The 27,476-nt window shown below is 39.3% G+C and overlaps 1 protein-coding gene across 1 annotated transcript in view; it reads left to right on the top strand.

Moving 5' to 3' along the window:
• Plxdc2 (plexin domain containing 2) overlaps positions 1-27,476 on the top strand; it is a 363,495-nt gene that overhangs the window by 80,119 nt on the left and 255,900 nt on the right. The gene's annotated exons all lie outside the window — the stretch shown is intronic.

Raw genomic sequence — 27,476 nt, 5'->3', positions numbered from 1 at the left:
ACACAAGCCAAGCAAGTTGATGTAACTGTTTTATTTTATTTTTAATTAGAACATGTTGTGAGCTATTAGATGTTTTAAGATAATCCAATAGAGGTCTGCCATGGATTAGGAATTTAAAATAAATATGTGAAAGAACATATTCAGGAGAAATAATGAATGGATACAGAAAGTTCATTCTCAACCTCTGGTAGTGATTTTCTTGGTAGTGATTTCTCCATACAGAGTAAATTGATTGGGTTATATTCTCTTTCAAAAACAAACAAAACTTTCTTCAAAAGTCCTAGCTTCTTCTTCAAGGCCAGGTAATAACACATTGCCAAGCAAACTAAATGCTTAAGAAGTCATGACATCATCTATAGGTTACTTAGGAGACAGTCATATTAACAACCTTATATCAGGCTTATTTACACACCACTACCTATGACAGTCTTTTAAGTTACTTCTCTCAGGAGGCAGTCTGGAGAGTTTCCAAACCCATTCGATATGTTAGCATAGCCAGTAAGATGTGTCCTGTCACCCAAGCAAAATTACACTATTTAACTCTGTGCATTTGTAAGTACAGCATGATTTATTTGATCATGGCTAACAAGTGTGGAGAAATAGAAAAATGAGGTCTGTCTGTGTCTAATTCGATTGTGATCATTTCTCACCAAGGTGCCGTTTGGAAACTGTCCTTCAATCAAGATAACATGTAGGATTCTTATCCAAAAAGATGGAATTAAAATCCATGCTACAAACACTTTTGACTTTAATTGATATTGCCTATGCATTTATAGTGTTGTGCTTGTTTTCCTTTGTGTCCACACTCATACACATGCTCACAAGCATTCATGCACACATATACATACAAACCTTATTTTTTTTTTAAAAAAAGACCTTATCTTGCATATAGGCACTTATTAAAAGGAATGCAGCTTGCTAGCTAGAATATTCTCAACTGCCAATCTCACTGGGCGCCTGCTGTAAGGACATCTGCAGCTTGCAAAAATTGGAGCTGCCTAATAAAAGGGATTATAATGAATACTTAATTGTTTAAGGAAAGCAATTAACAAATGAAGCTGAGACTTAATCTATCCAATTAAACAAGAAACAAAAAGAATTCAGAGAAAGAAAGCAATAAATAGTATCTCCACAATTTGTTTCTTATGAAGGTCACTGATCTTACATGTCTGCTTTTTGAAATATACTTGCACAAGGATAATGGTGAAAGTGTACCATAACACTTGGTTTTACCTTTATTATCTGTCTGCTATTCTTCAAACTTGCCCTCTGATTGGTATGTGTTCAAAGTGCCTAGTCTTCCATTCAAGATACTGGGTTATAGGAATGATTATCACAGGAGTCGGTGTAGAAAAATACTGACAGCCTTCTTGAATTTGAAAAGCTGGTTTGAAAGCAGAGATTTATGTATTACATTGCATAATTTCAAAATATTGATTTAGGCCTCCTGGCTAAAAAAAACAAAACAAAACAAAAAACCACGAAAATAGTGACTAGTTTACCCACACCCAAATAATTTCACAACTATCACATCTCCAAACAGCTGGAGCCCACAGTAGCTAATATTTCCAAACAAATGTGTTGGAGCTGGTGGTTGTTGAAAGAGCCTGTGTCTGCTAAGCACAGGCTCTCCCACTAAGCAGCCCCACTTTAGATGGGACATGATCTCCTATTGCTTCTACCTTTATGTATTCTCAACACTGGGCCAAGTGTCTCTGGTCATCCATAGTTATCCCATGCCTTGCTTTCTTTGCAAATAATCTTCTTTGCTCACACATGGCATTTTCCAAGTCTGTGCAAAAGAGGTGGGAAAAATTCCAGCCTACATGCCCACTCCCTGTACCAATCATGTTATATGTTCCACCAATGATGTTCTAAAGATGCAAATGGCTCTAGGCAGGAAAATGAGTCCCTAACCTGCTAGGCATTTGAGTTTGGTAGTGACCTCTCGGGTCTCTTCTGGAGCAGTGTTGTGATGCCTAAAGGTTCAAAATGATTGTTTCTGTTTTTATTTTCATCATTTAACTTTTTTATTGTACTTACTTGTGGATTCAGGATTCACACTTGCCCTACCTTTAGCTTTTGTTTTTTAATTAGTTACTTTTAATATAGGGTCTTACATCCTGCCTGGACAGATGCCTAGACTGTTGTTTGCAGTGTATTTCAGGCTACCCAAAGTTGCTGGGATCATAGACACAGGCCACTACATATTCTCATGGACAAAAGTGGACACCAAACTATCAAAGGATATATATATATATACTTATTTATTTATTTTTTGCCAGTCCTGGGCTTGAACTCAGGGCCTGAGCACTGTCCCTGGCTTCTCTTTGCTGAAGGCTAGCACTCTGCCACTTGAGCCTCAGCAGCACTTCTGGCACCATATGTGGTGCTGGAGAATTGAACCCAGGGCTTCATCTATACAAGGCAAGCACTCTTGCCACTAGGCCATATTCCCAGCCCGCAAAGGATATATATTATCTTAAAGATATTTTACATGGGATGTTTCATCTTTGTTGGACATCCTCTTCTTCACTAAGCAATGAAAATCTCCTTCCTTCCAGAAGAGTTGGACACTGGCTTAGTGATTTCGAGACTATTCCAAGAAACCATGGTTCATGCTTTCATTGCTCACAAATGATGTAAGTAACTGATTTTGGCTGTGTACCATGAGGTAGCCAAACAGAAAAACAAAGCATGTCATCAATTTTACTTTTAACTACATTTTTCCTCTGGAAGTCTCCATTCTGTTTACAGCTTTCTTTTCTTCCTCAACAGCTGCTCTAGCTTGAATGGGGCCAATAGCTTTATTTGCTTGGTGTCTTTTACAAGTACTGATCCCGGAGTCCAGAGATGGTAGCTGTTGCTAAAGGGGCTCCTCTAGGAGCTACAACTTCACTTGAGTTTTGTGGACTCCACTTGGGTAGAGCTTATTCTGCCAGATGAGTCCTCACTGTGAAGAACCCTGTATGTCTTCAACTAACAGTGTTTTTGAAGAAGTCCTATTTGATGGCTTAATTGTGTGCCATGGCCCAAATCCAGGGAAGAAGGGACAAACAGTTGACACTTCAGTGAGCATATGCCAGATCCAGCTCAGGGATTTGAGTGGCAAAACACAGCTCAGAGATTGAAAAACTAAAACATGTTTTTAGAGCTCATAAAGTTGGTCTAAGCTGGCAGAAATTCACAGTTTGGACTGGCTTCAAGGCTAAGAAAGCTCAGACACTGAGTCATGGAACTATTTCCTTACTAACAGACACCGTACCACACAATTTTGAGGGCTGAAAAAATAAGGCATCATTTGTTCAAAACCTTTGAGGCTCTTGAGTCAAAGCTCTTTTCAACTAATAATGTTAAAACTTTTGTTGAGTTCTCAAGGGATTTCATCTATCTGTTCATCTATATTGTTTATTTTTAACTTATCCACATGCTGTTTGGCCAAGATTAGCTTATATTTAAGAAATCTCTTGAGTAATTTTATAAGCTTCTCAGTATTTTATTTCTTGAAACCTGGAAGTTGCAGATTTCCAGCATTAGGTTGAGAATATGCGATTGCATACTAACATCATTTAGAAAGAACACGGTTGTATATGTTTTGAGCTGGTCTGTTTCAATGAAAGTCAGCCACAAAATATCACACAGCACTTGACATTTCCCTTAGGCCTACTGTTAGCAGCCTTACTTAATTAGAACAAGTCTTCAAGTAATTTTTGCAAAATAGAAACATGTTTAAGTTCATCAGAGAGTTAATAAGAGAGTTCTGAAAGAGTAAAATGAGTTTAAAAAAGTAAAAAGAGATTTATGTATTTTGTTGTGTCAAAATGATGTTATTTTAAGGATGTGGCTGTATTGTTATTACTACTTGTATGTATCTTTGTATGTATGTATGTATGTATGTAAGTATGTATATATGTATGCTGGTCCTGGGGCTTGAACCCAGGGTCTGGGTGCTGTCCTTAAACCTCTTTATGGCTTCTTCTGAGTTTTTCTGCATTATTGGAGATAAGAGTCTTATGAACTTTTCTGCCAAACTGACTTAGAACCACAATCCTCAGCTTCCTGAGTAGCTAGGATTACAAGACTAAGTAAGCCACTGGCACCCGGTTCTACTTGTAGTTATTAAACTGAATGCTTTTATTGGACACAGGCAGAAGCAAGTGTTTAACCCCCTTTTTACACTCAGGCAAGTTGATAGCTTTAAAAAAATTATGACAGTCGAAGTTAGGAATGAAGGACTCAGCCAAGCTCATCTTTGCTTCCACTTGAAAATCGATTTGAATTGTTTTTCTAGCAAATGTTGAGATGAGTTGTGTACCCTGCCCTTATTTTTGTATAAAATCAAATTAATAATGTATGATTGATTACACTCTCATTAGTTAATCAAATTATAATTTTTTTATCTCCCTCAAGGTTTATCTACAAACTAACGGGTATGTTGATGTTTATGATTCCTTAGCAAGGTAATATTATATTGGCTACTTTAGTTAGCTTTCTCATCTCAGTGGCCCACATACCCATAAGAATAACGTAAAGAAAGATTAATTTTGACTCATAGTTTCAGTGGTGTCAAGTTTGTTATGGAAAAGGAAGTGTAACAGAGTAGTTCATATCATAGTGGACAAAGACCAAAGAAGAAAGAATACAGAAAGGGGTCAGAAGTTGGAATAACTTTCAAGGACAGGCCTCTAGTTGAGGAATTTTCCAATGAGGCCTCACCTCCTACTTTTCCTTGCTTTCTATTAGTGCCTGCATGTTATGGCTCTATCAAGGGATGAATCCACTGATTAAATCAAGCCTCACTAGCCAACTGGAAAAGCCCTGGCAGACTTACTCAGAAGTTTTCTATACTTATTTAGGGCTTCTCAATCCAATCAAGTGATGGTCCATATGAACCATCACCTTGGCCAATCACATTTTTATCCATGTGCAGATGAAAATATTAAGGCAAAAATGGGAAGGGATCTCTGCGAGAAGAGAAAACCTTTTAAGGGCACCTCACTTCCCCAGATCTATATTTAATTTTCTACTATCTCTATAAATCCAGGGAATGCTATTTGAGAAGATGACAGAAAGCTGGGGTCCTCTTTTCTTCTCTACCGAGTAACAGATTTTTAATAAAGGCAGTCAATTGCTTGGTAGTTCAGTTTCCACATTATGTAAAATAATAGGTATTTATGTTTAAACAAAATAGATTTCATATAACAGAGTAACTCCTGATAGTGCTAGGGGGAAATTTTTAGGTGGAAAATGAAATTTCCTTAAGCCCAATTTATTATCATGGGTGGGTTTATTCCCTATGACAATGCACTTGTATTTTGGACCCATTACCTCTCTCTACTTTTTTGTGTTTGAAAGTTGGCAGAAAATGGAATTCACATTAGGGTGAAGTTAAAGGTCTGCAAACTGTGTACTGTATGGAATATAAATGTGTGGCCCAGCTCACGACAGCACAGTTAACTCACTTAAGCTCCAGTGGTGACACCAGTGAGCTGTATTTAACATCAAAGCACCAGGGAAGGTCGCCCAGGTCCTGCAGGAAAGCTTGTCAAGCTCATTGCAGCTCAGCTGGAACCGGGAGGCAGCGGAAGGGATGGAAACAATCGCCTCAGCACACCAGTGAATTTATAACCCAGTGGTGCGTCGCAGCAGTCGAACGATTCTGTGTTAAATGTGCCTTGTGTAGACAGTCTGTGACAAACCTGCACCTTTCAATGTATTCAGTGATAAATGGCTTTTTTCTCTACTTTGTGAGGATTTTCTCTTCTTCTATTTCTCCTTCTTCTTCTTCCTCCTCCTCTTCCTTCTCCTTCCTATATCAAATGAACTTTGTGTCTACAGCATTAAAAATGAAGACAGCACCTGAGTACTTTATCTTCACATTTTATGCACAGTTAAATGCACTTCATATGCATAGCCTTTCCTGGTTTTGAATAATCAATGGAGGGGTGCGGAGGGGCAGGGGGAGATCACAGGCTCAGGTAGCACTTTTCTTTTTTCTATCCAGGATCTACCCATAGTGAAATAAGATTTCATCAGCCTCTGTAGGATAGTGCTTAGGTGAGGAATAACATTCATAGAGTTGGAGTTGCCTGCTGTTGCCCACCCGGTGATTTGAGAAAGCATGCAGCCTGCAAAGTTTTACAGAGTGGCTGTTTTATGCCAGGTTTATTAGCTTAACAGTATACTCATTATGCTTATCGGCTGGAATTATAAAGCTCCCACCTAGGAACACTTAACGTATCCACATGAAGGCATTAGATAAGCAATCTTAGGAAGGCAGGGTTGGTATTTTCTTTAGTTTTCAATATAGGATAAATAGGAGTAAAAATAGAAATGTTAGAGAGTGAACATCTTTGCAGTTCTACCTGGACAATATAATCTCATGTAAATAGAGAAGAAAAAAAAAGCCAATTACTCACACAAAAGTCTCTGTATAAGTCAGTGATTTCATATCATCTCTCTATTTAAAATAAGAACAAGCAAAGTAATCATGATTTCACACTTAAGCTGAAGATCCAAGTGAGAATGTATCTCTGTCTGAATGGACAGTGCTACCACTCTACCTTATTTTGATGGGAATTATAGTTCTGCACTGAGGAGGTAATGAGATTTTGTTGTCTGCAGAATTATATTGTCAGGAAAGCACCAAGAGGAATAGACTAGAAGGGAGCTGTCTAGTGGCATTGGCAGCCAGAAACCTCTGCACTGAGTTTGTCTTCACTGAAAAATATAATAGGCCATTACAGGAGAGAGCTGATTGAATCATTTTCTCAAGATTCTAACATGGGAGGGGGGGCATGGACAAATGCAGAATTTCTTGCAGGGAGACATTGGCAGTGAAATGACTTAGTGAAAATGACTGCATGGCTCTTACTTCCTCTGCCTTTCACATTCTGAGCATTGCTTTTGAGACAAATGGTGTGAAAGTCTCCATACTGAAATGAGGCAGCCCCTAATTGGTGGACTTTTTAAGAGTTCCTGAAGGATGGACACCCCATGCAAACTGTCCATGATAGCAACGACAATCTCTAAAGGCCAATGAGAGCCCTAGATGTTTTGATCACAGCAACATTTATTAAGATAACATGGGAGAAGTACACAGGCAACATCTGACAAGACAGCTCCTGCAATGTGAGGGGTGCAAGGAGAGTTGTCTAATCTCTTTCCTTGTTTACAGATTTTGATGGCTTCATGCTCACAGATATAAGCCATTCCTCCTTGTGCCTTTACCAATGAAGGCTTCCAGCAGGCCAATTAAATAAAGAAATATATTTATAGTGGCAAGGAAACATAAGAAGGTAAATTATTTTTCTGGAAAAGAGGGAAGAACTTTATCTCTAAGGGAGCAAGTAGATATAAAGTGTTGATGGAGATCATACACTATTTTCTAAGTGTTTAGCTTTAGATAGTGGTGTGCAAATGAATATCTGAATGTAACTGATTCTTTCATAAATATCATTTTGATTACACAAATAATTTTTGCTGATTAAAAAATTGGGGGAAAAAAAGATAGGAAAGCAGAAGAAATGAAGACCATCTGGGAACGGGGGAATTTATTGCGGAGGGCTCTTTTGTTCCTCTGTGGAACAGGGAGCAGATTTCGGTCATGGGATGGCAGATAAGGACTTTCTGTCACTTGAACAGGGGTCCATTCTCTAGAGGGTAACCATTTGTACTGGAGACTGTCAGTGAAATTAGAGCTTTCTCAATTTGTACCCAGTCCTTCAATTTCTATCATGGAAGGTGAGCCCAAGTTTAAATGGCCTTGCTGTATGTGGGATACCATTCCAGCAACATGAAAAGGAATCCCCAATGCTTTGTGAAAATTATTTTCCATCCTTCAACAAGTGAATGACAAATGTTGGAGGGGATGTGGCCAAAAGGGACCCCTACTTCACTGTTGGTGGGAATGTAAGCTGTTTCAGCCACTCTGGCAAACGGTATGGAGATTCCTCAGAAGGATAAACATAGAGCACCCCTATGACCCAGCAGCCCCACTTTTGGGCATCTACCCAAAAGACCACAAACAAGAACACACTAAAGCCACCAGCACAACAATGTTCATCGCAGCACAATTTGTCATAGCTAGAAGATGGAACCAACCCAGATGCCTCTCAGTAAACGAATGGATCAGGAAAATGTGGTACCTATACGCAATGGAATTTTATGCCTCTATCAGAAAGAATGACATTGCCCCATTTGTAAGGAAATGGAAGGACTTGGAAAAAGTTATACTAAGTGAAGTTTGCCAGACCCAAAGAAACATGGACTCTATGGTCTCCCTCATAGGGAATAATTAGCACAGGTTTAGGCAAGTGATAGCAGAGGATCACAAGAGCCCAATAGCTATACCCTTATGAACACATAAGATGATGCTAAGTGAAATGAACTCCATGTTATGGAAACGATTGTTATATCACTGCTGTAACTACTTTCAACGTGCTATGTGTAACCGTAGCTTCTATTATTGATGATCTTCTTGTATCCCCTTCCTGTGGTTGTACCTTCACTATCCCTGTATCTTATCTGAGTACATTGGAAACCATGTATACTGGTATTAGAACTAGGAAACTGAAAGGGAATACTAAAATCGAGAGACACAGGGTAAAAAAATCAAACGACTACAAAAGCAATACTTGCAAAACTGTTTGGTGTAAATGGACTGAACAACTCTTGGGGGGGAAAGGGAAAGGGGGAGGGGAATGGGGGAATGAGGGAGGAGGTAACAAACAGTAAAAGAAATGTATCCAATGCCTAACATATGAAACTGTAACCTGTCTGTACATCAGTTTGAAAATAAAAAAAGAAAAAATTAAAAAAAATCAAGTTCTAAAGTGCCTCTTGATCTGTTTTGTTCTTTACACAGATTCATAGAACATCATCAAAAGATCAATTATTTTCCTATGAGCAGAATGAGACTCTGTGTTAGTCAGATTAACATTACTATTATAAAATATCTGGGTTAATAAGTGAAGAGAAAGGGTTTATATTGCCTATTTCGGAAGATGCCATGGAGGATTGGTTTGGCCTGGTTGCTTTGGCCCTTGCTATATGGCAAGGCAGCACATAGTGGTGAGCCAAAACTGCTCATGCCATAGCCCAGAAGTAAAACAGCAGGAGTGGGTCAGGGTCTCACACTCCTCTTCAAGGACATCCAAGGACATGCTCCTGGGATCCAGCAAATTCCCTTTAGCTTCCACCTCTTCAAATTCCCACTAACAGAACCACTGTGGGGTCAGGTTTTTAACACTAGGGCTTTGGGAGAATTACACATTGAATGCAAAGCCCTCAGCCAGGAAGAAAGGAAGAAAACAACCCTATTTTTCCATTCCACTAAAGCTGAGAAACTACCTGCTGGTTACCAGCACTGAGAGGAAGGACAGGAAGTTTCCAGGGCAATTTTATGTTAATACACTTCCTCCTGTGTTCTTTCCTCATTCTTGTTCCTTTCCATGTGTGCTGGCTGGAAATCACTTTGTAGATGGAACTAACTGAAGTGCAATGATTATTCTGAAATGGTGATGGCATTGTGACTTGAAATCACTGTCCTTGCAGAGCTGGTCTGCTTGGAGAGTCCAGAGGGAAATGTTTTCTGTCTCTTTAGAAATGCCTTATTTGGAATCTTTTAGTGTTCTCCAAAAGCCCCACATTCTTCATTTTTTTCCCCAGGCCCAACTTCATTACTTTGTTTTTTGGGAATTCTTATATTGCCAAGTTTCCCTTAATGCTATTTAAATGTGAGGCTTTATAGCTCTCTTAGGTCCAAAGTCTAAAATCCCATTTTGTAAGATTATTTCATTACAAAGTCTATTGAAGTAGATTTTAAAAAGAGAATCACACATCTCAGTTGAAAATGGTAGAACTTCAGTAACTAGCATTAAGTTATCGATGTATAAAATATTTTTTTAAGTTGAGATCTTTGTTTTAGGTGCTTTCAAACCACTAATAATGTCTTTAGCTCTGTGATCTTAGCATAATTCATAGGTTGTCCCGAGGACCACTTGCCAATTTACAGGGAATGTTGACTCTTATCAGTAAAATGCAACAAAGGAGATATTCACACAGAATTTTTATTTTAAGCATCCTGAGCCTGTTAGAAATACGAAATACATAGTAAATGTGGGGGAGAAAGTCAATCAATAAGTTACCAGAAATCTGTACTGCTTTTGTAGAATGAATCAGTCATATTTGGGGAGATTACTAAACAAGATGAAACAGAAGTGACCTAAGAAAAGGCAAAGATGGTCCTGGTGTTTGTTCAAAGATGCAGCAATGAGCATTGTTGTCTACATGTCATAGGGGAAGTTTGTCTGGTTAATTGTCTGGTTAGTCTGTATTTTCTTTTTCAAGAGTACAAGTGTAGCTGGATGGTGGTATCTCACACCTCTAATCCTAGCTACTTAGGAATCTGAGATCTGTGGATCATGGTTTGGTGCCAGCCAAGGAAGGAAAGTGTGTGAGACTCTGATATCCAGTAAATCAGTAAAAGCCTTGACATGGAGCTGTGGCTCAAATGGTAGTGTGCTAGCTTTGAGTGGGAAAGACCTAGGCAAGAAGCCCTGAATTCTAAGCCCCAGTACTTACCTACCTAAACTCATTCACACACACACACACACACACACACACACACACACACACACACACACAGAGTACAAGTATAGGATAAGAGGAAGGTTTTTTTGTTTTTGTTTTTGTTGTTTTTTTTTTGCCATGGGGCTTGAATTCAGGTCCTGGGCACTGTCCCTGAGCTTTCCTGTTCAAGGCTAGCACTCTACCACTTTGAGCCACAGTGTCACTTCTGGTTTACTCATGCTTAATCGGAGATAAGAGTCTCATAGCCTTTTCTACCTGGCCTGGATTTGAACTGTGATCCAAAGATCAGCCTCCTGAGTAGCTGGGATTGCATGCTTGAGCCTGGGTATGGGGAGGGTTTGTAAGATCATGGTCTGTGTCCCTCTCCCAGATGAACTTGGACTCTTTAGAACAATTAAGCAGCTTTGCACATTCACAGCACCCCCAGTTCTTCCCTTTCACTCTACTGTCCACATTGTATACATGTGCAGACTTGCCTAGTTCCCAGGCTGTGGACAGTAGGGGTTGAATGGCTGTCCCTCAACTTGAGCTCAGCTGCTCTTTCACAGGTGCACATTTTTTGGTTTATAGGTAATTTAAAAGGCGCACACACACATTTAAAAATGTTCCCTAAAACAAGCAAATAGTAGCAAAAATATCAGGACCTACTCGAGTATAAAAAGAGGAACTCCTGTAGACACCAGTCTATGGGGACCAGGAATGGAGGACCAGCAGCCCCTCTGCTGTTTCCCATCACTGCCTATCTCAACAAAGTTCCTGAATCAGAATTAGTCTTGAGGATGGCAATGTTTGTTCTTCCTGACACAGCAGAGAAAAGGCACAGTCTACACTTTGCAAACTTTTATATGGCTTTTCAGTACATAAGAACAGGTCAAAGGGCTTTGCTTGCCTCTGCTGCTTCTCAGGACCTTTGCTCAAATCCCTTTACGGAAGTGGCATGTTTTGTGGTGACTTGTTATGTAGATTCCAGAGGTCTGTGTGGAGTCTTGAAAAGGAAGTAAAGTGTGAGAGTCAGACTGTTCAGCTAGATAGAGCCAGTTGACAGCGCTAACCCAGCAAACACACTTCAGGATCTCAACTGAACTCATGTGCTAGCATCCCTTCTTCTTGGATCTGCCTTAGGCATTTCATCATGGGTGAGACATGCTGCTATTCTATACTTTACAAAGAAACACACACACACACACACACACACACACACACACACACACACACACACATACATCTTTTTCAACTAAAGTATAACAAATTCTTCCGTGCAAGATAAGGGGGCAAATCAGGGAATAGCAAATCTTTTTTGAAAAAGAAAGTATCTGTACAATGCACAGTCTAGCCCCTAGGTCTGGCTTTCTATGTATTTAGTTGTTTTAAAGTAAGACAAGATGTATTTTCAGACTATTATACTCCACAGAATTTCAAATTAAGCTTCAGTATCCTGATGATCACTTTCCTGGTCCTCAGGGGTATCACTGGTTGGTGAGAAGACAAGGAAGGTCATTGGTACGTGAGTCTGGCTCCATTTTGGGATCTTCAGGTCCCTTCAGGTCTGGCTTCTGAGTTTCTGATGTCTACAAATGAATCTTGAAGAAGAATGACACAATGGCATATGTAAAATTACTGGAGCTTCAGGGATGAAAATTTAGGAAATAAATTTCAATTTCAAAACAGGAAATCCCTTCTAATTATGAAATCTGTGTGCATGCCTGGGAACATATGTTTGATAGAAAAAGAAGACAGAGAGGGGCAGGGAGGTAGAGAGGGAAAAGAGACAATATTTTAACAAATTCCTGCCTCAGGAACTTGACCTGCCAAACAAATAGCTTCTTGACACTGCCCAGTATACACTGTTAAAATAACTTATACATCCTAGCAGCTCTCATATCAGAGTCTTTCTCTGTTTAATGGCTCTGTGGAGAAAGCATTCGCTATTTTTCCCCAAATAGTAAAAGCTATATTGCAAGCAGGAAATTTTGATAAAAGTACCAGATACCAGCATGACATTTGGTGTTATTTTGCTCCTGATTTATTTATTTTCTAAGTTTGTTTTTCACTCTCTTATTTATTCTCCTCTGCTCCTTCTCTGTAACTTCCTCATTGTTTCTCTCTTGGCATACCTGCTGCCTTTCCTGATCTTGAACTTAATCTTGCCTAACAGTTTTCCCTTCTATGTACCAAGACCAGTCAGTCAGCTAACTGGAGTTATCAGGGTGACGTTTCTGGTCAATTTCTAAATCTCTTCCAACAAATATTAAATATGTATTTTCACCATCTTGCTTTCACTATCCTTCTTTCTTTTTTGTTTTATACACTACAGGGCATTTTATGATTTCCCTGTTATTTTTCATTTTCTTCTGTGGGATTATCTTTTCTTCTTGCACAGTGAGGCAGTAAGCATATATGGTGTTCATAGAGGGAGAGTAAGAACTACCTCTCCACATGAAATGTCTTTGAAGTAAATTATAATCTTTTGATAGATTACCCTCAGACCTCATCTTGGAGGTTTTGCTTGCAAAGCCCCAAGTTTGATTGTTGTGGGAATTAAAAGCACATTCTTTCTGAGCATGCTTGGATACTAAACTTTCCAAACCAAATATTCTTCCGAACTTAGGTAATACATCACATTTGAGATATGCAGAATCATGGTCCTGACATAGGGTCAAGTGGAAAGTAATTTGGAGAGCCATAAGTGAGTGAGATTTTGGCATATCCCATGACTTTTGTTGTTTGCCTTTTTTATTTAGAATATCATAGTGGTCATCTCTATAACTTCCCTTTGCCAAAGAGGAATTTAGACAATATTTTGACAGAAGATTAGAAGAAGAAAATCAATGAAAAACAAACAGCCTTGGTACTGAATTTGTACTGCTATTGGTTAAGCTTGGGCTGGACTCCTGGCTGAGATGGTTGGTTTTTGTGAGGTCTGAGGAAAATTATGTAACTCATGTCGAGCCAAAGTTTTTCTCTGGCAAAATGCAAATGGCGTCTTCCTTGTGTGGTTTCTAGCACAGCTACTGAACTGCAGTAAGTACTGTGGTATGTGTTTTCCTATTGTGGTAGCGATGCTCTTCACCTGGATGGAAGGCCATGGTGCCCTTCAGTTTCTCTTTCTATGTTAAGGCACAATTTGATTGGAAGCAATGTGGTATTAGCCTGGAAATGCTTCCTATGCAAGGTGGTGCATAACAAGTTTGATTTCTAAATATTCCATCAGAGAGCTCCAAGAGTTTGTTCAAGAGGCATCTGGCAATCTACAATTGTAGAGGTCTTCATTCCGATACAAATAACAATATTATCATTATTGTTATATATGTGTATATATGTGTGTGTATTTGTGTGTGTGTTTAACTTGCTAAAGGTAAGAAAGCCTTTACAATAAGTCTTTAAAATTCTATATCTTTAAAAATGGTTCATCATTAAATGAGCATTAATTACTGCCCTATCACTGCCCCTGTCCACAAAGATGAAATTTAATCTCCTTAGTGGAAAAATAAAAAATATTGTCATGCTCAACAAATCATTGCTTCCTCTAGCCCTTTTTTGAAATCCTGGGTGGTAGAAGCTGATAGTGGGAAGCTAATGCTCTTTGACAAGATTGATGGTTTCTTTGGATGCATCGCCAGCATGCAGGTGCTCCTGTGCATTGCTATTAGGCAACAGGCCGGCCAGCTGCTGGAGTTAGAGCCACAGACTATCCTGACAGGTGGTATTGGCCTGGAGGTAGAGCCATCTTGTCTAAAATTTGGAAAGTTAACAAACTGGGACCTGGCACATGGAAAAGCCCAAGAAAGTCAGAACTCCAGCTTCTTGATTTCATCTGAGAGAGAAATGTAGGGTGTTTGAGCTGGCCAGAAGAAATGTATGTGTTCAGGACTCACACCTGAGAGCTTGGCCTAAGGCTGCCTTCTCTTTGACATCTAGCCGTTTCCATGGATGGCTAGCAAGAGCGCAGCTTCTTTTTGTCTTATCCCTGGGAGCTGAAAGTCACTAGTCCAAAACTGGGAATGTTTAGGTAAGAATCACATCCAATCATTCCTGGTATGTTCTTCTCGGGCTGACTGATATTTGTAGAATTCATCCGCATCTATTGTAAGTCAAACACACACATATCCGAGTTTTATTTTATCGTCTAATATAGAGTTTAATCATTGAACATGATTTATAAATGTATTTTTGGTCATCTAAATGTTGTTTCTTTATTTCTATTGAATAATTGTGCACAGAAAAATAATACGCAAGTCTTCGTTGTAAGCTTGGCATGTTTTCATAAGTAACTAGGCAAACAGAGGACTTCTGGTACCCAAGATGTCCTGTATGCCTTGCTTTGGTTATGCCCACTTCATTTCTTCCTTCTCAGGGTCTACTATCACTTTTAAGAGCACACATACATACGCGTTGTCTGTTTTGGACTTTCCACAGACCAGATGGTAATTATTTTAGGTGTTACTGGCCATGATGTCTCTGTTTCAACTATTCATCTCTACCTTAGCTGCGCAAAAATAGCATTGGACAATAGAGAATCAAATGGGTGTGAATGCATTTCAGTAAAGCTTTGTTTATGAAAATAAGTAGTAGCTATATTTGACCCATGAGTCATAGTTTGCCAGTTTCCACTTTATAAAATGCTTGACAATATGTTTATGGTTCCATTTACTGCTTTGCCCATGCTGGCTCAGACTAGCTCATGACAACTGATCTTATTGCCCAACACTGCATTTTCAGTGCTCTCTTGTTGACAATTTGATACTGTCAAATGGCAGATCATATGCACCATGGAAATGAGTAAGTGCCACAAATTGTACCACATTTTTCCCTCTGTGGTAGAACCCATTTACTTCGGGATGTGATAACTGAGTCTTGGTTTGGTGGCAATGTAGTTACTCTGAGACTGTTCACCTGTAACTTAGATATGAAAATATCCAGAGATACTGTACATAAAGTGTGTAGTGAGGCAGCTGATATGTAAGTATTCCATTCTAACCCAGTGATAGCGTTCTACAACCTTCAAGGTATTGAGCAATATTGACACCTCGGCTTAGTCCTTTTTGCTTTTCAGTTTTAGACCTCAGGTGTTCTTGAGTTTTGAAGTGTCTCCTTTATTTGCTCACTGCTCTCTCATCACATTGGGATTTAGATGTAACCCTCAAACTTCATACTACAACTATATTGATTGCTCCAGGTTTGATTTTCTGTTCCTACCACCCGTTTACAGCTGTTCCCAAAGGTGACATTTATCTGCAAATTAATCTTGCTAATGCTTGGAAATTAAAATCCATCCACTAGGGCACGTTATGTATGGTCCTAGTCCCATTTTTTTTTTTTTTTTACTATCATTTCCAGATGTTTGCCAGCTGAGCCTTACACTTCACATACCAGAACTGTGGTCATTTTGATGCATATGCTCAACATCTTTTTACTTTTACTGTGAATTCATAGGCTTTCTCTTCAAATTTCTACTCATTTTTAACCCTCCATGCATCCTCTTTCACAGCAGAATGAATTGTTCCCACATTTATGTTCCCAGGGTTAACACAGTGTAAGGTTACTATAATATGTAGTGCATTGTAATCAGTTGTCTGTTGCCTGAGGACTGAGGCTTTATTTTTCATCCTAATATCCCACAATCCTTTGCTGAAATATTAACAGACTGCTAGAATGTTAGTCAGAGAAAAGAAGGCAGAAACAAAATGCAAGATAATTACCACTGTCCCGTGGAAGGACTTGACATCCAGATGAGTTCACTAAGTGCAATTTGTACTAGAAGAGAACGAATTCCTGGGCAAATTGACATATGAGGAAGAGATGGTATACAGAGCAGTGGCCAGTCCTTTATAGCTGGCCCATCCTTACAACACATCTGGGAAAGCTGTTAACACATCTATGTGTTGTGGGCTTTGTAATTTAAACTCATTGTTATGTAGACTTCTCTAGGCAACAAATAACAAACATATTATTCTTTATCCTTGGATATCTTTGGGATTCACAAAAGACCTGAAACTAATAGACATCCTGATTTGTGAATTCCATTCCACTATTCACATCATTACAATACATTCTGTAGAGTGAAATTTGCATGTGTTGGCATAGCATAGTGGGAAATCTAAAGCAATAGCAACCTGGGTTTGATCACTCACAAGCAAGTGTTTCAGTTACCTGGTAGCAGGGGAAGAGACATTTGGAAAGGTAGTGACATGAAGCTGAGAATGGCCTTGAAGTGAAACTTCAGAGTTAGGCTAGCCTTCTGCAATCAGAAGTAAATGAAAGCTGATTATCAGGGGAGTGTTGTAATCAGAGTTGGGTTAGAGAAGATTAAACTAGAAGTGGTGTGCAGAATAATATGGAATAAAAAAAAAATAGAATCCAGACATCCTTAACGGGTCTGTTGCAATATTCCTGAAAGGAAGTTACTGATATCTCTAACTAGAGCAGCGACTGTGAAAAATGGGCAATGGGGAAAAAATGAATCTCAGATCCAGATGTGTGTCATGAGGACAGAGAAATACTCCTCAAACTAAAAAGGTTTTTATGCACCAGTAGCTTAGCCTTTTCAAATGAAATAAAGATAAATCCAATGGCGAACAGGGGCAAATTTGTTGACCAGTTAACCAGCTAAGATCTTTGAGAATCTCCTTCTGGGATATTCATACTGGAATTTAATAAGTGGATGAGAGAAAATAACCATTTCTAGGCTGAGATTCAAGAAGATTTTGATAGTGACTTTGATACAATTTGGAAGGCATGACAGGAAAAAAGGCAGAGTACTCTCTCAAGAAATTAGATGAAAATCTAGGAAGTTATCTTTTTAAAAATATACATTTTCTTTTCTTTAAATAGTTGTATAAAGGAGTTTGCCATTCACCAGAGAAGTTTATGAATACAGTGCATGTTGATCAATGTCACCCCTTTTAACATTCTCACTTATCCCTTCCAACCCCTCCCATCCCTCACTTTTCTTGATTTTCAGTTTATGTATTGAACTTTTGCCAATTAACATAGTAATTTATGTGTACATTGTGTCTTGATCTGTCATCCTTTCAACATTTTCACCCCTTTCCTTATTTTTCTCAGTTTTGGTTCATACACAGTGCAGTCTTGCCTTCATTCTACTCAGCTCCACTCATCATTCTTCTGCCCCTTCCCTCTTGACACTTCCCCATCCTTTTCCAGTACTCATTTCCAAGTACATGTTTTGTTAGGCTTTGCCCTACTCTTTCTAAAGAATTAATAGGATTTGGGTTCTCCTTATATTGTATTACACTTCAGTTAATTCATTTATAATCGCTTGGGTGCCACCCAGTGTGCCTACTTCTTGATTTATAGTTCCCACTAATAAGGGAAACCATGCCACCTGTGTTTCTCTGGGTCTGGCTTATTTCACTTAACATAATCCTCTCCAAGTCTTTCCATTACCTTATAAATGGTTCAGTGTCATTCTTTCTGATGGATGGAAGAATAACTGGGCTGGGTGCAGGAAGGAAGTGTTTAGGGATAGTGGACTGGTTGGGAGTAACCAGTCAGAGGCTATTAAAAAAATATATATATATATATATATATATATATATATATATATATATATACAAATAGCAAGTAACAAGGGCAAGAATGCAAGTTTCTGTCCAGATGGAAAATGGACAGGTATGGACATTAGGTGGGTAAACAACTATTCCTCTTGATCTCCTGGCTCTGATTAATTTAGAAAGGGCAAGTTTAAATTGACTCCATTTAAGATGAGACTTCATCTCCTCTTAGTCCTCTCCATAGTTTCTCGTTGTCAGGATAGACCTGAAGGTCTAGGTGCTCATTGCTTGGATAGCTTGTCCCAGTTGGCATTCACGGGGTTTGAACTCAAGGCCTGGGCACTGTCCCTGAGCACTTCTGCTCGAGGCTAGTGCTCTACCACTTGAGCCACGGTGCCGCTTTCAGCATTTGGCTGGTTCTCTTGAGCCAAGCTTCCAGTCTGGCTCTTTGCTGGTTAGTTGGGAGATGGAGTTTTAGAGGGATATATATTGTTTCCTGCCCGGGCTGGCTTTGAACTGTCCAAGGAGTCTTAGCCATAAAAGCCCTTTTTATTTCCAATTAAAGCAACAGGAGAAAAATAGGAGTAGAGTTTACCTGTAACTTGTTGAGAACTGACCAACAAATACTTGCCAGAGTTCTGCTGTAACACTTAGAGAACAGCAAACTGAATGAGATCCATGTGCCATCAAATCAAAGCATATCATTTAACCTTACCGGCAGGTGGAAGGGAACACAATTGAATGACAATCAAGAGGGCAAAGGGTCAGGACAATGTAAAAGTCTCAGCTTCAGCGGACCCGATGTGGCTGTGTCTTCCATCCTGAATCAGCAGGCTTCATTAGTTAGTCATGTGTGATGGAGACAGGCAGGAGAGATGGGTTGGATCTGGGTGAGGCTGTAGTGGCATCTCAGAGTCCCCTGGATAGATTGTCACACCTCCTGCTGGGTTACCTGCAAATTTCTACATAAGACTGGTTAAAGACATTTGAAATCTCCCAGTATTCCCTGGCTGGTTACTCTGAGTACTCTGGCTTTTGTAGGCTGGTCCCCTACTGATTTAAGCAGGGTGACAACTTTAAACAGATTTTAGAAGGCTTGGGCTTTTAACCATCTTCCTAGTCACAAAATCCACACAGACCAAAGGCCAACCAAGTCTGCTCTCTGCAGCAGAAACGAAAGTTTCTGAGACTTGGAGGGGGAAGACACCAATGCTACCCCAAGGCAACCCTGTAGCCACCAAACATAACTCGGATGTTTTAACCTTGGAGTAAGTCTCAGTTGCAATTCTGTCATGATAGGCCTGCTATAAGCCCAACTCTAACCTTGGGTGGGGCAGAGCCAAAGCAGGAGCACTCTGGGCCTATCAAAATCTTCACAGGACTCCTAGATTCCCTGAGCAGTTTTCCATGAAAGAGAGAGAGAGAGCATAAGGAATCAGTGAAACCAGGCGGTTTGGGAGCAGACTGTGGAGGCAGCTTCCTGTAGCCACGGACTGCCACAGTCCACACAGCTAGCACACATGTCCACAGTCCACGCAGCTAGCACATATGTCAACCGGAATCCTATAAAGCAAAATATTAATCCTGGGTCAGGAAAATCTAGGTTAGCAGCCACATTTGCACACTCATTCCAAAATGACTCTGGTCCCTTGAACTTAAAGAGTTTATGAGAGCACAGGAGAGAAAAATGGAGAAGCAAAATCTTAGTCTATACCAAAGAATTGTCAGGATCAGATGTACACTTGACTTTTAGCATAGATGGACATAAAGAATAACACACTGGTTTTACACCATTGTACTTATACCACAAGCTGCATACTTGAACTTTTTGGAGTTTTTTGTAGACACATTTGCTTGTACCCAAACATAATCAGTTTGGATTTAAAACCTGGGTTTTTTTCTTTTGGAACACAAAACTTAAAGTAAGTTAAAATAGTAGTCAAAATCAAGTAATTTTAAAACCATGATGCCAGTTTTTACATGTTTTACCAACAGACAGATAGACAGACATACAGACAGTTGTGCACAAGCTTTGGGGTATGTTCAGAATTTTTTTTTTAATTGGCCATGTAAGTTTTCTGGAATTCCAGTGGCAAAATAATATTATTTTGCCCATATTTTAGAACCATGTGGTCAGTTAGAAAACAAAAATCTTTTCCTAGGAAACAAAAATTTTCACAGATTATCTGGTGAGGAAATGAAGCCACATTTTGAGAAACCAGTTTAGTTCCAATGGGGAGCTGAACTGGGATGCTATGACCAGAGAAGGTCCAGGAGATGGGAGACAGGACATGAACAGAACACAGACACCTGGCACAGCATCATGGCAGCATAGCTGGTCAGAGCTTTAGCAGGCTCACCTTCACCTCTGAGCATTTGAATTGCAAGGCACATTTGAATTGCAAGGCCACAGTTACAGAGTTTATGGAGGGGGGGGGCAGGGTTACCGCCCTGCCTGGAGGAATTCGAGGAATTTTGCATGCTCATTACCTGGGGGATGGGTGGGCTCCACCTCCACGGGTTATTGGAACCTTGATGGAACCAAGATGGTGCTTGCTAAAACCAATTCTATTGTCCACCACATGGTCAATGCTAGAGAAAACAGAATTTAGCCAACAAGAAGCAGAACTTAACGGAATCTCCAAGCTTAACAAACATCAATAACAACAACAGTAGCATTAGAGTCTTTTTCTTTCTTCTAGTGTAAGCATGTATCTTGGCACTAATGGCTGCTGCATTGAAGTGTTTCTCTCATATTTTCTGCACTCTACATTAGTAAAACCTTTCATATGGTATAGCCAACTTGCCAAACCTATTCCATCTAACTTATCCCATAGTCATTGCTATATGCTATTGACATAGCTGTAGTTTACTACTCAAGACCTATATTAGACTCAGAAATTTCTTTTTATTGTCAGTTGTGGGGCTTGATCTCTGGGTCTGGAAGCTGTGCCTGAGTTCATCAGATCAAGGCTAGAACTCTACCACTCGATCCACAGTTCCACTTTCAGTTTTCTGGTGGTTAATTGGAGATAAGAGTCTCACAGACTTTCTTATCCCAGTTGGCTTTGAACCGTCATCCTCAGATCTCAGCCTCCTGAGTAGCTAGGATTACAGGCATGAGCCTGTACCCAGCACTAGACTCAGATACTTCTGTGCCTAGTAAACTATTAGACCATGCAAAGTTCCCTGTGTGACTGATTTTCTTCATGTCCCTTATTGAAGACACTCTCCTGAATTTCACATTTATGTATTACCGGTTATCAAAAGAAATTCTTGAACTAGGACATGTATTATCTTGTCTTTTAGATTGATTAAATCCAACCAGATCATCTTAAGAAAATGAGTTATTTTAGTGGCTTATTTATTTGGAAACACTGTTGTTAAAGGCAATTTGGATCTCTATTTGGGGGAGATTGATTTCTTTGTGCATTGCTCATTCCAACCATCATTTGCCATATGTGATAATAATATTCATTTTGAATTTTTGGTGGTATTGGGGTTTGAAGTCAGGGAGTAAAGCTAGCTAGGCAGGCACTTGTGGCTCAACTACACCTCCTGTCTTTTTTGCTTCAGTTTGCTTTTCAGATAGAGTCACTTCCTTTTCCCCCTAATCTGAAATTCTCCTACCTTTATCTCCGGATTAGTTAGGATTACAGGTATGTACCATTGTGTCCAGTTTGTTTTTAAAGACAGGTCATCTCTAACTATTTTTTCCTTTTCCTTTTTGTTCAGGTTGGTTTTGAACTGTAATCCTCTCCATAATTTGCCTCCCACAGAGTTGAGATTCTAAGTATTTACCACTACCATGCCTGGTCCTTGACATAATTTTGTAGTCTATTTTCTACTTTCTGGTAGCTCTCATGCAGAAGTAACCACATCATATATTCCATACTGATTTGAAAGATCTTAGTTTATAGCAATCTATAGTATTTCATAAGCCTAAACCTGCTTGATAGTCTTTCAGTTATCTCCAGAATTTCCATAGAGAGAATTCTCTATCATCTAGGAGAAATAAATATTCTCAACAAGAATAGAGAAATCAGTGGTGATATCCCATGGAGACTCTATCAATTTCCATAGGCTTTTGTTATTTTAAAGAGGTGGACATGAGGTCCAGATTAAGATTCTATTCATCTCCAAGCTCTGACACAAAAACTTCCAGAATGCATATTAAGATATATGAATATGCCAGATACTACATATTTGGAATCTTTCGTTCTGTTTTCATAAAAAGATAATGGGATATAGAGTGGTGCATGTGGTAACCAGATTATTATTATCTTTTTTTTTTTTCTTTTTTGTGCCAGTCTCTGGGCTTGGACTCAGGGCCTGAGCACTGTCCCTGGCTTCTTTTTGCTCAAGGCTAGTGCTCTGCCACTTGAGCCACAGTGCCACTTCTGGCCATTTTCTATATACGTGGTGCTGGGGAATCGAACCCAGGGCTTCAAGTATACGAGGCAAGCGCTCTTGCCACTGGGCCATATTCTATAAAACAAAAATGTGACCTTTTACGGCTGCCTCTGGTGACCTAGTGAGTGCTCTGTACATCTCATCAATGAGAAATCTGTATTTCTATCAATATCTAGAGTGGTTAGGTTAGCTGTTGAAACTCTATGGTGGTACTAGTGATTGGATTTCCTCCCTTCTGCAGAGTTTCATAAGAGCATGTCCTCTTGTCAACATCCACCAATGATGAGCCTAGCCAAGGCTGTGCTGGCCTAAACTCAGCTCTCTTAGCCTTGGTCTCTTTCTCTTCCTTGTGTATCTTCCTTGTGTATACTAGGGAGTATGGTATTAGCCCGTGGTCTTGGCAAAATCCTTTGGCTGTGAGCAATTTTCTCTGTACCTGCATTGTCTTTAGGTTGATCAGACCCACCAAGGACTCACAGTGTCTCCTCTCACTGTCACCTCATCTGTTCTGGGCTCTCACTCTTAGAATGAATTCAATTGCCGCTTGATGGTAGTGAATTCACTGAGTCTTGTGCAGTAAGAAAAGACCCAATCTGACCCCAACAAACTGCTTTCAGTCAGTGTGACAAAGACTCCAATTCACTCCAATCAGATACAAAGGATTAATATTATGCTATTCCCTGTTGGGTTGAAAAAGGTTTCCAGAGACCTGGGAATGTGTTTTCACACTAGCCTTCAAATCCCTTGTTATAATTTTAGACAAGCCCGTGTGAAAGAACACAAATTCAAATTGGAGCCGATGCTTCGTGCTGTGTAAATCCCCTTCACCCATTAAGGATAAGAATGGACCAGGCAGAATGCTTTCAAATTTGGAGAAAATGCCAGTACCATCATGAAATGGTTGTGGCACATTAGAGAAGTTTATTTTTCTATGCAGCTCAGTGGGATCTTTTGGTATCTAGCTGAACCCTTTGCTTTCAGTCAGCTCATCTTCCAATTAATTGTATATGCCACACACTGAGTAAAGAATGTCCTATAGCATTCCCTCACAATGGGGGAGGAAGGGAGTCTCCCCATTAAAAAAAAAACAACACAAAAAAAACCTTCTTATCTCTCACTGTGTGTGTGTGTGTGTGTGTGTGTGTGTGTATGTGTCACTCCTGGGGCTGAACTCATGGCCTGGGCACTGTCCCTGAGCTTTTTTGCTCACAAGTCTAGTGCTCTACCACTTGAGCCACAACTCCCCTTATGGCTTTTGGGTGGGTAATTGGAGACAAGAATCTCATGGACTTTCCTGTATAGGCTGGCTTTGAATAGCAATCCTCAGATCTCAGCCTCTTGAGTAGTCAGGATTACAGGTATCTGCCACTGGCACCTAGATCTCTGGCTTTTGCTGTTGTTTGTTTTTGCTTTTGATTAAATTTATGTGTATTCTATAGCTTTCTATTCTCACTTTCCACCTTGTTCCTTTGATGCGCTCATATTTAATATGTTGGTGATAGCCAGTATATTGCTTCCTGTCCCTGTACTAAAAATGTTCACATCTACTTCCTATTCCCTTGGCTGTGCTATGTTTTGAAACTATGGATAAGTAGATTTCCCTTGAGATGGAAGATTATCTGGAATAAGCACATTGACCCAGTGTAATCTCAAGGGTTCTTGCATGTGGAAAAGGGAGGAAAGAAAGAGGGAGAGTCGAGAATAATTGGAAGAGGCCACACTGAAGGTTTTGAGGATGAACAATAGGGACAGAGGCAAAGAATGAAGGCCATGCCATCTAGAAGCTGGATAAAGCAGTGAACTAAAATCTTAGAGCTTTCAGAATGCAGCCCTAAGAAAATCTTGATTTCCATTGGGTGAGATACACTTTGACATCTGAAACAAAGGCTAAAACACTAGAGTTCCATTTCAGGCACTAAACTTGTGGTTGTTTGTAACAGAAGCAATAGGAAATTACTACATCCTTATAGAGTATTGTACTTTCGTAATCAACTGTAAGCCCAAGCTAAGAGCCTTTACTCCTGACTCAGTCACATGTTATATGACTTTGGATAGGTTAAAGTTTTATGTGGCTTGGCTACTGTTTCTAACATAGGTGGCTAAGAAAACTCATTCTTACCTTTCCCCCAAAATATGTGTGCTTTCCTGCTTTCATTCTTTGCTAATGTTATGGTCACAGTTCTTGAAAAAACAATTTACCTAGCCAGGCCCTGGTGGCTCATACCTGTAATCCTAGCTACTCAGAAGGTGGAGACCAGAGGATCACAGTTCATAGATAGCCCCAACAGGCAAGTCCAGTTAGTCTTATATCTCCAATAAACTACTCAGAAAAAGCCAAAAGTGGGGCTGTAGCTCAGGCCTTGAGCATAAGTAGGCTCAGGGACAGTGCTCAGGCCTTGAATTCAAGCCCCTGGACCAGAAAAAAAAAATAGTTTGCCTTTCTTATTGAATCCAGCACTAATATTGCCTCTTTGCTAAAATCTTGCCATGGTTCTTCCATAATAATCTCTCTCTCTCTCTCTCTCTCTCTCTCTCTCTCTCTCTCTGCCTATCTCTCTCTCCTCTCACTTGGTAAAACTCTAGTGTCTTGCTTTTATTTTTTAAATCAAGTTATAACCCTTGCTTATAGTTGGTTTTGTGTTTGCTTTAATATCACTGCTAATATTAAAAGTTCCTTGAAGAAACAGGCACATTTTGTACCTATTTGGATCCTCCAAGCAACAGAGAACAAAAGAGTAACATGTTTATTTAAATATCCTTCAATAAGTGTGGAATCATACTTTACTATTCATATTAGTATTGCAAAATCAACAGTTCAGTTAGATATTTTATATTGAAGGGATGTGATCCATTTAAATCACTGAATGAGATCAAGCTGGTAGCATTTAGTATTTGAAGATGTTTGTGTGAATTTTTAAGTTTATTGATGACAATTTGTCATGAAAGTCTTTACCAACTTATTAGCCAGAAGGATCCATTACATGTGTTATGTAGTAAAGAGTCCAAACACTCCAAACACTCAGCCCATGACTATCAGATCACCAGATTATGGTACAGAATTATTGAGATGGGTTATTTTTCCTGCTACTGAGATCTGGACTTGATAACATTTCTCAAGTTCCAATGCAGAAATTAAGCAGGGTTTTAAATGTAAACAGGTAAAAGAGGACCACCTTGAAAAATGGTTGTTTAATTTTTGTTTTTGTTTTTGCCTTCCAGAATAATAGAAACTGATATTCTCATTAAGACTTTTTTTTTTTTTTGTATTGGGCATTGAACTTAGGACTAAGTGCTCTACCACTGAATTACATCCCCAACCCAATCCCCAGACCAAGAATGATTTCAGTAGTCTTTGTTATTTTCCTTCCAGCAAAAAGAGTAAGCCAATGTCTAAACAAAGAAGGAAGTTGCTAGCCCATTCCCTGTTAGTTTTCTCTGTAAGTAATTTTCATGGTTTCACTGAAAAACTATGGTTTCGATGAGAAAACTGTTCTTTCTAGGTGGAGGTTATTTTAATGCTCTGCACTCTAAAAGTCCTCACTGTCGATTATTCCAGCTTCTTCTCTTTTGGATTTCTTTCACCTATGACACTGGCTTAACTATCCACTCTTCTCTGTTTTCTTATGTAGATGCTATTTATAAAAACTAGTAGTTACAATTCCGCAAACTGTACTGCTTACATCATTTGTGTTCCTTTCAAAACAGAGTAAAGCATCCCATTATTATTCTATCAAGGAATTGTAATAAACATCCATCATCTATTAACATTAGAAAGGTATTGTGATGTATCATATGGAGTCCTATCTTCATTCTTGAAGAGTCTAAATTCTTATCAGAGAAGTCTACATGTCATAGCACTAAATCTTTGGGCATTTGAAGGATGAGGCTAGTGGAAAACTTGACCTTTAATAGTTTAGCGTGGGAAAAGTCTGAAAAGCACAAATGAAAGAATTAAGAGCTCTTCAGACATGACTCATTTTTCAAAATATCTCAGAGTAGAAATATCCCAGTATTTTCTGGAGTTACACGAGTTTCTACAGTGAACAGCAACAACAATTAATAGGAGCAGCAGAGGGCTAGATCAGAGGTATACCTTTAACCCTGGTTGTAATGTGGTAAATGAAGCTAACATTCATAATGCTGTTGGGATGATAAAATAGCAGGAGCCATGCTTATGTGAGCATGGAAAAGGAATATTTACTTTTCAATATATACTGATTCTCCAGGTGGATATCTATAAGAAAATGACACTTTTACTTGACAGTGAAGACTTTTCTGAAGCAACAAACACACACACACATACACACACACACACACACACACACACACACCTATACCCTTTGATAGAAACATACACACACACTTTTCATTTTCTTCAGTTACAGTGAAAGGGGAATTAATATGGCTCTGTATGCTGTTGGATGGAGTACAAGATTATATTCAAGGATATTAACTGAGACAAACAGGGTACGCTGATCATTCTAGGCTCTTTTAATATGCAGACATGGCTTGGTAGCTCATTTTCTGGAGATGAAGTTGAGTTGCTAATACACTGTGTCATCACAGACCCAGCGAAACAAAGGCAAGAGATTGTGGGATGGGATCTTGTGCATCTGTGAGCCAAAGTTAGCTTTTCCATCACTAAGTTGATTTTCTCAGGAATTGTGTCACAGTGATGACAAACTGACTAACACATATAACTAGTTTCTTACAAAGTAATTTTTCTTTTTTTTAAGATGTGAAGTGAACTCAGACCAGCTGAGAACTCAAAGAAAGAGGAACATTACCCATTATTAAAATCCAGGTATATTAAATGGGCTCAACCTATGCTAGAAGAGTAAGATCCAGAGTGGCTGGGGCAGAAGGAAGGAATGAAAAAGACAGCAGCTATAAGCATGGGTGGATTGGACACACTGAGGTCAGATGGGGACTCAGCCGAAAGACTTTATAGTAAGG

Source organism: Perognathus longimembris, chromosome 18 (assembly GCF_023159225.1).
Source record: "Perognathus longimembris pacificus isolate PPM17 chromosome 18, ASM2315922v1, whole genome shotgun sequence".
Lineage (NCBI taxonomy): Eukaryota > Metazoa > Chordata > Mammalia > Rodentia > Heteromyidae > Perognathus > Perognathus longimembris.
Note: the sequence above shows the minus strand (reverse complement) of the source record. Positions and strands in the feature narration are given on the sequence as shown.